Source organism: Vombatus ursinus, unplaced genomic scaffold (genome assembly GCF_900497805.2).
Source record: "Vombatus ursinus unplaced genomic scaffold, bare-nosed wombat genome assembly UNPS02010639.1, whole genome shotgun sequence".
In the NCBI taxonomy this organism is placed as follows: domain Eukaryota; kingdom Metazoa; phylum Chordata; class Mammalia; order Diprotodontia; family Vombatidae; genus Vombatus; species Vombatus ursinus.
In genome coordinates this window covers 4,152,786-4,165,486 of record NW_020950417.1, presented here as the reverse complement: position 1 = coordinate 4,165,486, position 12,701 = coordinate 4,152,786, and positions in this window count along the sequence as shown.

Sequence of the window (12,701 nt, the reverse complement as noted above, 5' to 3'; positions counted from 1 at the left end):
TCTGACTTCAGAGTTAGTGCTCTTTCCACTATACCGCGGTACTGGAGTACTACTATCATGGTACTATTCTGAACCTATGGACTATTATAAGAATAGTTTTGTAATATCAACAACTGTTAACATAGTGTTTAAAATTTTCAAAGCATTTTCTTCACAATGAACCTGTGAGTTGTGTAGTTTTATCCTCATTCATTTTTAAAGGGGAAAATGGAAGGTAAGAGCTAGGATTTGAACTCAGGACCATTCTACCTTCAAGTTTGGTGCCCTATCCACTATTCTGTGATATAAGCATTATGATGAGACTTCGATGGAATAGTTCTGATATTCTTAGTTATAATTTAAGGTAACACAAATCTGTCATGGACATGGAATTTTAACATTTCTTGTCCCAAGCACACTCAAAATTTGACAATTGTAAACATGTATAAAGGAAGAGTCACCTCTTTGATCTGCATTGAATCTTCACTTTGGGCAACAGAATTTTCTTTGACTCTTAGTAATAAATCATTTCATCTTGATCTTCAAGTAGACCACCTGTAATAAAACATGGAAGCTATATTTAAGACTCAAATATCTATGTCAAAAGTGGCATACATTTAGAATGCATCTTGAAAAAGGAAGGAAAATGGGGCAGAATCTGTTGTCTTGAACATTGAAGATGTATTTGTCCAGTCCTATAAATGGAATAGACACAAAGTCTGTTGAAAAACTATTTTAAAATTTGGTTTGGTTATTAAAAAAAAATCACTGTGAATCTGAATCAGAGAGAATTACCACAATGTGAAATGAAGTTTAGGACCAACATTTTCCTATTCAATATAGTTCACAAGCAATCTTTATATATGAAAACAATATTATTCTGTAATTTATTTATGTATTCACAAACTCAAGAATAATCTCATCTTCCCTTAATAAGCCTATATAAGTCCTTATTGTATGGATTAGTGATGAACAGTATTGGTGAAAACATCTCTTTCCTTTTTGACATTCAATATTCATCAAAGTACAACTGAACAAGATTATCTTGGTTGTGTTTATCGAGGAATCTCTTATGATCTTAACATGGGCATAAGAGACTCCTTACTGGAGGAGACACTTTGAGGTTATGTTTTATTCTAATAAGGTGAATGATTATATGTAATCAACAAGCAATAGGATCTTATATTTGGTGCAAAATTAAGTAAATTATGGGACTCTAAAAATGTGGTTAGCTGTAGGGATTAGTTTGCAAAAGCCTGTCTCTTCCCAGATTTTCTGCAAGGATATCCTAGATAACCAAGCAGGTCATTACCATGAAGTTTTATAAAGATGATAATGTGGGTATATAGGCAACTAGTTATTGATATTCTATTGATTTCATGGAAGTCCAAATAGAAAAGAGAGTCCCTATGGATGGAGAGGTTTTTCATAGGTTCCTGTTCACAGATGATCATGTGTTGAGTGAAGCAAGTTCTAGAAAATTATGTGACCTCTTGAATGAGATTAATGACAACTCTAAAGAGCTTGGCCTAACAATCAATAAAGGGAAAAATTTAAATGAAAGAAAAAATAACTTATCTAGACCATCATGCAATTGGATAGTAATCCTTTAAGGCCCTATTAGAGTTGGAAAGAATCTTTGAGGGCATCAAGACCACCCCTCATTATACACAGAGGATTAAATGATTTATCTAAATTCATAAAGGGAATAGTAGCAGATTTGGAAATCAACTTTAGATCTTTTGACTCCAAACCCAAATAATTTTTGACTATACTAAGCTTCCTTCTATGCTGATTTACTGATGTTAGAACATCAGTATGTAAATTTAAAAGAGGCATTATAGATTAACAATTAATCTGGTCCCAAACTGAGTAGGAATAGGGGACTGTATTGCATCAAGTAAACTGCAGTCCTTTTGTTAATCTCAAGCTACTCCTTGACATAAAGACCTATCTTTCCAACACAAATATTCCCCAGCAATGATGCATCATTAAGAATCTCATAAAACCACAATCTCTGAGGAATCTGAATTATGAGTGATTTAAAGGAAAATGGCAAAATTGATAGTGAGGGCACAAAATCTTTAGTATACTGTAAATGATCACCTACATTGTGGCTTAAGGAATATCACTGATGATAACTTAAACTTAAGAACGAGTTGAGTCAGTCATGTAGTGAGGCTAAAGGAAATAGGGGAAAAGCCTGAGTGCTGCACAGGTAGCCCTGAAATATAAAAACACCTAAAGGAACTACTCTAGCATATTGGATAAACCTTTGGGAAACATCTATGAAAGAATATGGACAAGTATTACACTTGATAAGGAGGCATGGATGAGATGTAAAAAGGTTTAATGGAGGAGTGAGAACACTCCTTACCTCCACCTTTTTGACTTCTTCAAAATTTACCCCAAATCCTATCTTCTTTGGGAGGTCTTCTTCTATCCTCCCCTCTTGGATTATCTTTCATCTTTTTTCTATGTATCTCATGTCTACTTTATTAACAGCATGTTGTCTTCCCTATTAGAATGTAAACTTCTTGTGGAATAGGGCTATTTTAGTCTTTCTTTGTACCTCAAACACACGGAACAGTGCCTGGTACATAGTAACACTTACTAAATACTTCTTGAATAATTGACTGGGAAGAAACCAAATAATATTGGGATCACAATTCTATGTAAGTACTATTGTGTTGAGATTTACCAATCTCAATATAGCTACAAAGAGGTTATCAGGGTAAGCAGCATTCCTTTTCTGACATCTGTGGTCAGTCACCATTGTTCTAAGAGGAGTTTTTCTACCTCCAACTGATACTTTAAGGCTTAGTAAGGATGTTATTAAATTCTGAATATATTTGTTCTCTAAGGAATTTACATTAATAAAATGTTAAAACCTTAAAGACTATATAGACAACCAATGTAATTATTTACAAGTGAGCTTTTTTTTGTGTAGAAGTGAATGAGTCTTGCATTGGCAAGAACCTTCTAACCAACATCACATTTTAGAATTTCCCCAAAAGACTTAAATGTGATTTTACTTGGATCCAATATGGAGAGTAATGATATTACCATTTTTATTTGGTAACTTGTGAATAGTGTTCCTAAAAGAAATAATATATTTTTGTCCAACTGAAGACTTATCCACATCTGCACAAATAAGCTCCTTCATAAATCATGAAAATCTTTTTTAAAAAGTTTTTTCCCCCAAAGGGTTCAAAAAACATTGTTGGCTTTTTCTTGAAGTTAGTGATGGATCCATATATCTACCTGAATGAGTTTAGAAGGTCATACTAGGTTGTAATTCTTAATATTGTTTCTCTAATTCAATTGAAATTTGAACACAGAAAGCTATTTCCCCATTTCTGACATTTTGAATGTTAATAGTCTTAGTCATTTAGTCTAGATGTTGGCTGTGTAATGGATTTTCTGATTAGCAACATATTGTTTAATTGGAATCGGATTTGCTCATTCTAAGAAATGGCATGAGTGATTGTTTTGTGTAGTGATTGCTATTGTGCATTCTGTGATTCTTGCTCAGGCAAAACTCCCATTGAAGAGAATACAGCTTATAATACTTTTCTGTCATTGGTTGAGTGTCTTATAGGGGCTTCTTGCATAGTTATTATGGTAACATATATTTAAAATACCCTATATAAAGGGGTTTGTTATTTCTGGACAGTTGGATATATTTAGAGAATGTAAATTGGGCAGATTGATAATGTTTGTATTACTCTGATTATCGCATGTCACAATTTGTTTCTTTCTGCCTTGAACAAAGCATTCTTTTGTTATTAAAAATTCTAACAAAAATAAAGGTTTAGGAAAGCTCTTTTGGATTCCATCTGGAAAATGACTCTGAAGTCTATCCAAAATATCTGCCAATCCTGGAGTCTGTTGATCTGTGCCTAGTGCCACATCACAAAGGAATCATAATTAAGGTAAGCACGATAGACCTTGGCCATGGAATTCCTGGACAGAAACAACATTAAACTTTGGTGATTGAGAATGAAAATCAGTCTCAAGGGGTCTAAAGTGCTAAAGGCATCACAGGACAAAAGAAGAGGCAATTTTGTGGGGATTTTAAAACTCACATTCAGATATTTTGATGTACTATCTAGGGTCTTCAGTCTACTTGTCTCTTTCTGCCTTACCTAGTCACTTCACTCAAACTAAAAAAAAAAAAAAAAGTTAGTTTCCTTATTATCTCTCTGTACATTTTCCCTGCCTCCTCACCTTTGCTTGTGTTACTCCCTGGAGTATATGGATGTTCAAGGAGGACTAGTGCCTCAGGTATGAGGACTTGCCAAGCCCTTTTCAGGGCTGCTCATCCATCTTTCATATCTACCTTTCACCCAACTCTAGCCTGTGGCTCCAAGAAGCTATAGCATGCACAGTGGCCATACCCCAGTAAACCATCTCGGTAGATAGGCTAAACCAAATTGAGGGTAACCCACAGGCCACAAACTTGTCGGTGAGTTAGAGGGTTGTCTACCTCAAGCATGTGAAGACTTCTCCTGGTAGATGGGTAGATGAGGACAATTTGTTCCAATGGCCATGAAGGCAGCAAAATCAGGTGCTGTGGAGTGCCTAGAGCTTGGTCATATCTCAAAGAGACCAAGGTATCCATTGTATCTTGGGTCATCACCAGTTGTCTTGACTTTTGTGCTGCCATTGGACTTTGATGACTAGAAGAGAGAGTGAGGCTGACAACTTTGTGCAACTCTGCCTCACTCAAATCAAATTCATGCACAAGTCAAGACATCACTTGTGATATCATTGGTCCTCTTCAAAAATGAAGGACATACAACAACAGCATATTACTCTTTCATCCTGGAATAAATAGTTAACTTCCATTTTTCTCATCACTGACCTTTACTTGGTTGACAACTCTTGATATGTTGTACAGAAGAAACTCTATCCCCTTCTACTCTTTCCCTCTCTCAACTATGATATGATTAAGATAAGTGTGTGTTGACAAGTCTCTTAATATCTGGGTATGAGCAGCAATGCTATAACTTGAATGCTCTTAAGCTGGGATCCATAAACTTTAAAAGAAGTCCATGGATGAATTGCAGGGGATCTATGAATGTAGATGAAGAAAAAAAAATTATATGATAAAGTCAATATAATCAGTTTCCTTTGTATTCTATATGTTTTATTGTATGCATTTTAAAAACATTATTCTGATAAGGGGTTGAAAGGTTTCAACATACTCCCAAAAGGATTTGTAAAACATAAAAATTAATAAACCTTGTTATAGGAGAAAATACAAGATATTTTCAGTCAGAAGACACAAACACTAAGGAGTACAACTTTGTTGGTTTGGCAACAAATAAAAGTTTTGACAAATTCTTACCTCCAAACAGTATTTATATCCTACAATTTCCATTCAAAGGTACAAGTATGTAACATTTTAATTGCATCTTTTTTGTCCAGATCTATGATTTCTTTGAAGTAGAAAACTACTGGTGATGAGATCCCCTTCTACCTATCCACACTGGCAACTGATTTGCAACTTTTATCCTTAGAGAGAAACTTGGCTCACTGAAAAGCTAAGTGATTTATCAAGGGCCATGTGGCCAGTAGTTTTGGAAGTGGTATATTTTAACACCTGGTATTTGATTAGAAAATAGAGAGAGAATATGAAATAATGACAAGGACATTGGATTTGGAATCAGAGAACATAGGTTTGAGTGGAGGTTTACAATTTACCAGCTGAGGTCTTGATTGAGTAAGTTACTTAACTTCTCTGGGTCTCAGTTTCATCACCTGTAAAATGAAGGAATAGACTATATTGTCCTAAAGATTTTACATAACTAATTTGATCATTAAAAGTGTTCAAAATTTGTGAAAGCAATGTAACATCTTTGTATAAATTCTGCACATACCTCTTCATATTCTCTCTGAAATTCTTACAAAGCCAAGTTTCTTTTTCATCTAGATATAGTCATTTCATCAAGGTACAGGAAGTCTAGCTATCATGACGGGACAGGTATGGGAGACTCCATTACTCCATTTTGCCACCCCCTCACATCACTCCTAGCAATAAATAGTCCCACAAGTTGGAGTCTGGTTTACTTTAGGCTAAGCTATCTTGCAATGAAAATTGATTCCAACTTCATAGTTTGCTGTGGCTGTGTGTTGATGTGGGCTTTTTATTGCTGGGGCAAAGTAAGAGCAGACTGAGTTTCAGCCAGCAAAAGAAAGTAATCATTTTGCTTCTTCATCTGGGCTGGGAAACCATGCCATACACAGAGGTATGACCACAATGAGCCTGGTTTATAAGTCACGTATGCAAATCTGTCTTTTTTGCATTACCATTATCAGGTGGTACTATACTGTATGTTTGTGGTACATGGTGACTTCCCTCACTAAGAAAGATTCCTGTTCCATAATGGTGGAGGGAAAGATCAAATGTAGGTGTGTATATGTGTACACACACACACACACACACACACACACACACACTTTCAGGAAAGCTGAGTAGTTCCTAAAGGAATAATATCCATCACCACTGATTGCTCCAATTGTCTTATGCAGCTACTGGCAAATGTCCTGCACAGACAACTGTTTTCTATCATCTCTAATGGAAAGAAGCAGGAGTGTGGATAATCCAAAAATCATTTATAATTGACTTTGGTATGCTTTTTTGCATTTGCATTTGAATACAAGTGTGCCCGATGTTCTGGTGAGTCAAAATTCTCTAAACAGAATGAAGCCATGTTGTTAAAGACTGATTTAAGGACTGGAATGCTTTCCAGCTTTCCCATTTGACTCCCCTGACTGAGTCCATTATGCCCCCCAACCCATGCTGGGGATGTGCAGTAGCACCTTACAGACTGTGTGACAAAGACCCTGTCTGAGCACTAAATCTGCCATCACTCTATAAAATTATGGCCTTTTATCAGCAATAAGTCATGAAACGTAATTAACAAGGCTATAGGTTATCAGGGCAATTCAGTGGTACAATGGTGAGAGCACTAGGCCTGGAATCAAGAAGGCCTGAATTCAAATCCAACTTCAGACACTTACTAGACCTTGGCCAAGTCAGTTAACCTTATTTGCCTCAGTTTCCTCATATGTAAAATGAGCTAGAGAAGGAAATGGCAAACCACTCTAGTATCCTTGCAAAGAAAATCTCACATGGGGTCATGAAAAGTTGAACATGACTGAAATGACTCAACAACAACAACAGTCTATCTCCCACCTACCCTTCTACTCTTATTTCACAAAACAGCAAAAAAGGAATCATAACATTTCAGAATTGGAAGTGATCTTAGGGATCTTAGGATCTCACTCATACTTGCAAAAGACTCCTTACTACAACAAACCTGAACTGTTCTCTACTTGAAAGCCTCAAATGAATGAGGACTCTGCCTCCTGATGGCACCCATTCCAGTTTCAGGTAGCTCTAATTGTTAGGAAATTTGTAGGAGATCGAGACTAAATTTGCTTTCCTGAAACTTTCTGCCCTTGCTTCTACTTCCAATTTCTGGGGTCAAACAACTATTCTGTCAATTCTACAGAGCAATCCTTTAAATACTTAAGGTAGCTATTACTTCTCTTATGAAATTTTCTCTTCCCTAGGCTCAATATCACCAGTTTCTTCAACCACTACTTAGGTGCTTAGAGGTCCTTCATCATTCTAGTTAAACTCCTTTGGATCATCCCTTAAACCCCCTAGTTCTTTTTAAAACACATTTCCCACACTAGTGTTTAGGTACCACATCCTATACAAGGCCCTTCCTGATTGCCCCCCAATTGGCTCTAAGATTACTTTGCATTATTGCTCTGTGTACATGTTGTATCCTCTTAATACAGAGTTTCCCAAAAACCTTGGTGAAGGTTTAAGTTTTAATAGTTTAAAATTTAACATTAAAACTTAAGACCTTACTAAGACTTTTGGAGCAAAAGCTCCTTGAGGGCAGGAATTATTTCTTTTTGTCACAGAATATCCTGCATCTAGTATATTGCCTCATACATAGTAAGTACTTAATAAATAATTGCTTAATTGACTTGAACAAGATCAAGGTAAAATGTACATTATACCAGTCACATTTTGGAAAACTGACTTTTTAGACTTCCTTCAGACTACCTATGGTGGTTTATCAATTGATAAAAAAAAATGGATGAACTACTCAATTGACAAGCATTTATTAAGCACTGGCAGTGTGTCAGACATTGGACTGGGCACTGAGCATGCAAAGATAAAAAATGAAAGTCCCTGTCCTCAGGAAAATACATTCCATTGGGGGATTAAACAAGTACAGGAACTAGCATATTCTATATACATATAAATGCATGTACATATATAATTCATGGTTATATATGCATAGATATATGTATATGTGTATGTACATACCATATGCTTATATATGTGTGTATGTGTTATGTTTATATGCATATATATATATAAATGTATGTGTGTGCATGTGTTATGTGTGTTTTATTGTTCAATCATTTCAGTTGTGTCTGACTCATTGTAACCCCATTTGGGGTTTTCTTGCAAGGATATTAGAGTGATTTGCCATTTACTTCTCAAGTCCGTTTTATAGATGAGGAAACCAAGGCAAACAGGGTTAAATGACTTGCCCAGGGTCACACAGCTAGTGTCAGAGGCTGGTTATGAACTCATATATTCTGGACTTCAGGCTTAATATTGTATCCACTGCACCACATAACTGTTGTGTGTGTGTATGTGAGTGAGTGTGTGTGCGTGTGTGTGTGTGTGTGTGTGTGTCTTGAGAAATCACTAGCATCTAGAGGTATCAAGAAAGGCTTCATGTAGAAGAAGATATTTGAGTAGAGCTTTGAAGGAAGCAGGAAAATCTAAAACATGTAGGTGAGAAGAGAACAAATTCTATGCATGGAGGAAGGATGGCCAAAGTTGAGATGGAATGAAAAAACATGAATGAACTTCAATTTCTGTTCAACTTAACAGGCAATCTCAATCAGCATTGCAAAAAACAAACAAACAAATAAACGAACAAAAAAAAAGAAAAAGAAAATTTAAAGTTGAAATGAGTGTATTTTGTATGCCACTAAAAATATTTGACTCAAACAATCTTGTACGTTTTGATTTAAATTTAGGTTGAAAATTATGATCTGGAATGTTCAATGGAGGGTTTGTATTTCCAACCCAGGCTTCTTTCTTCAAGGGCTGTTACTTTTTATTATTTGTTTCTATTTAATATTATATTGTTATTATAATGTTATATTTCTATATATTATTTGTTTTTATTACTGTTAATTTACAAGGAACCTTGAAAAAGAAATGTAATAAGATTATGCAATTTTTCCACCATCATTCATCTGAATCAGTTTATTGGTATGGTTTTGGAGAAGCAGATAGATCATCACTTACACCCAAAAGGAACTTTAGATCAGGGGTTGCTAACATGTTTAGTGTATCATGGGCATCTTTGGCAGTCTGGTGAAACTTTTGGACCCCTTCTAAGAACGACATTTTAAATAATTGGAGGGAATGATCTGTTTCAGTTGAAATAAAGTTACAAATTTTTCTCATCCAAATTCATGGAGCTCCTCAATTCTACTCATGCGCTCCTGGAAATCTAGTCATGGAAACTTTTGGGATATGTTGGTCCCAGGTTATTTAAATTTTCACTCATCATTCCTGTTCCATGAGGAGGGTCTGTGTTTTCCCCTAGAATGCTTAATCAAACTTTTTTTTCCAAAATTCTCCACAACAGATAGTATGTTATTTTGTAAAGCTTAGAATTGATAAACTATAGAAGAGGATTGGGCTCACATATTAGCTCTTTTCCTGCATAGCATTAATTCCACCCAAAGGTCAGCTGGGCTAATTTCCTCAGACCCTTGGTCTTCATGGAGTCGAGGCTGGGCTGGTTACAACACCCAGTCAGGATTACTGGAATCCCACATCCCTGTAACAGGAGGAGTTCCAAGATGGGAGACTCCATTCCTTGAACCCAGAATGGAAAAGAAGGAAGCAAAAGGCCAAAATCCCAGGCTTGTTTCTTGATGCCATGTGGCTTAAGGGGAGTTGGAGAAAAGTAGTCCTTGGCCTCCTTCCCTTACCACATGGTGTCTCATGATTTGGAAGGAGTCATTCATGCTTAGACATCTATATTAAAAGGGAGGAAATCACCAGTGGTTCTCAGTTAGGGAGTTTAAAGATAGACTGTGTAGTCTACTCTTCTAATGAAAAAAAAAAAAGGCTACTGCCAACTATATGGTAGGACAAGCAGAATGTCCACACATGCTCTAATCGTTACTGGATTCTCCCAGAAGCAGGACCTCCATCATTTTCCAGGTGAGTGATGTCATTTTAGGTAGTCAAGACATGATCCAAACCCCTATTACACAAAGAAAAGGGGAGCAAACAATGGCAGGTAGATGGCTTGTATGCTCCACTTGTATCAACTAAATGTTTGGAGAAAGGTGAAAAGGTTTTAGAAATCTCCTGTGGCAATTTAATAGAAGGCTCTGGACAAGAGTTACCAAGGATTGGAGGGCATGGATGGTTTCAATTTTTAGAGTGGATATTCAATTCAGTGAGATCACACATCCATTTGAGTATCTGAGTTGTACATTTGAATACTGTGTGCTATAGTAAATGATACCAAATAAATTATCTCTTAGAAAATAGGGGTAGATATTTAGCAAGCACATTGGATGAAAGTGCACATGGATTATTTTAGGATTATTCACTCAAAAGCAAATATGCCACTCTACTAAATAACTTCTGTGTGGAGGGAAATGTTCGCTCTAATGAAAAATCCTACACATACATTCAAATGAGTATTCACACAGTTAGGAAAAGGAAGGGGATTAGATATTTAGAAGTTTCTTTCTCTGGCATGGGGTACAGGTCCTGAAAATCTTTAATCTTAAACCTCATTGTTATTATTGTTGTTGTTGTTGTTATAAGGCTACAATAGTCCAGAAAAAGATCTTTCAGGAAACAACCAAGGATAGCTAGAATTATCCAGTTTCCAAAAGAGGAAACTCAGGTATAATAATAAAGAGCTGACATTTACATATCACTTTAAGGTATATAGAACATCTTTCAACTAACAAGCATTTATTTTCTCAAATCTTTCTCTCTCCTTTGGGAAAAAAAAAGGAAAATAAATAAAATTCTTTTTTTCTAACAAATAGACATAGTCAAGCAAAACAGAATCTCATATTGGCCATGTGAAAATATGACTCATTCTTTATCTTGAATCCATCACCTTTCTAAAGAGGTGGGGAATATTCTTCATCATTGATCCTATTCAAGCATGTTTTGTAATCAAGCTGATTGGAGTTCTTAAGTGTGTCAGATTTATTTGCCTTTAAAATGTTGTTTAAGTCTATACATTGTTCATCTGATTCTGCTTCCTTCACTAGTTTGTAAATACAAGTCTTCCCAGGTTTCATAGAAACCTTCTGTTTTGTTTTGTTTTTTTTAATTTCTTTTGGTGCAATGGCTTTTCATTGCGTTAATATACCATAATTTATTTTGCCATTCCTCAGTGGATGAGCACTCTCTTAGTTTCCAGTTCTTGGCCACTGCAAAAAAAAGATGCTGTAAATATTTTTGTTCATATGGATCCATTTCCTCTTTCTTTGATCTCATGGAGTTTAGGCTTAGGATTGGTATCATTTAGTCGAAGAGTATGCACAGGTAAATAACTTTTGGTCCACAGTTTCAAATTACTCTCAGGCATGGATGGACCAATTCACAGCTCTATTGACAGTCATTTGCAGAATACTTTATGTACATTTTCTCATTTTATACTTAAACCAGTCCTGAGAGTTAAGCACTACAAGGGTTGTAGTTGGCTAGTAAATAAGGAAACTGAATTTCAGAAACATTAAATGACTTGATCATAGCTCTAGAAATGGAAAAGAACTCATGGGTCAGATAACCCTATCCTCTTATTTTATAGGCCAGGGGGATAAAATTATTTGCCCAAGACCACATAGGCAGTAAGTATCAAAGGTGGGATTCAAATCCAGGTCCTCTGACTTCTGAGCCACTGTTCTTTGCATGAGATGTTAGAGATGGAATTCAAATACTGGTGTCATGGCCACAGCTCTTTCTGCTACCTCCACCCTCATACTGCATGTTAAAAACACTGGTCTCAATGGAAATGTTCAAGTGCCCAAACTCTCAAGAATCAATCTCTGGTGTTTGTGTTCAGGTTGGGGAAGGAGGGACAGAAAAGAGAGACAAAACAACCTCTTTTAATAAAGTTTTCTCTCTCCCACTAGGTGCTTATTTGGCAAAGGTCACACTTTTTTGTGGCACTATAATTCATTTCAAACTCTGGTCCAGGACTCTTCTTTGTAAAAGGCCACAGTTTTGTTTTTTTTCTGGCTCAGAGGTATCACCTGCCAACTATTGATGTCCCAACAGTTTAAATGAGATAATATTCCTGGTCTTTCTGTGACCCTGTGCAGAGGGCAAAAGTTTGACTAATTTCCATTAGGGCTAAAGATTTTTTATTTCCCTCTTGTCTTTGTAATTTTCTAGCTTTTACTTGAAAGGTTGACGTGGGAGTTTGTATCTTCACAAATTCCATGTCTGGTTTACAACTGAGAGGTTTGGGTCTTGGAGGATAGCCTAAACCCCTTCTAAGGACAAGATTGGTTGAGAGAAAAGAAAGTTTTCTATGATGTTCTGTAGTTCACTCACTATAATGATGATGATGATGATGATGATGATGATGATGATGATGATGATGATGATGATGATG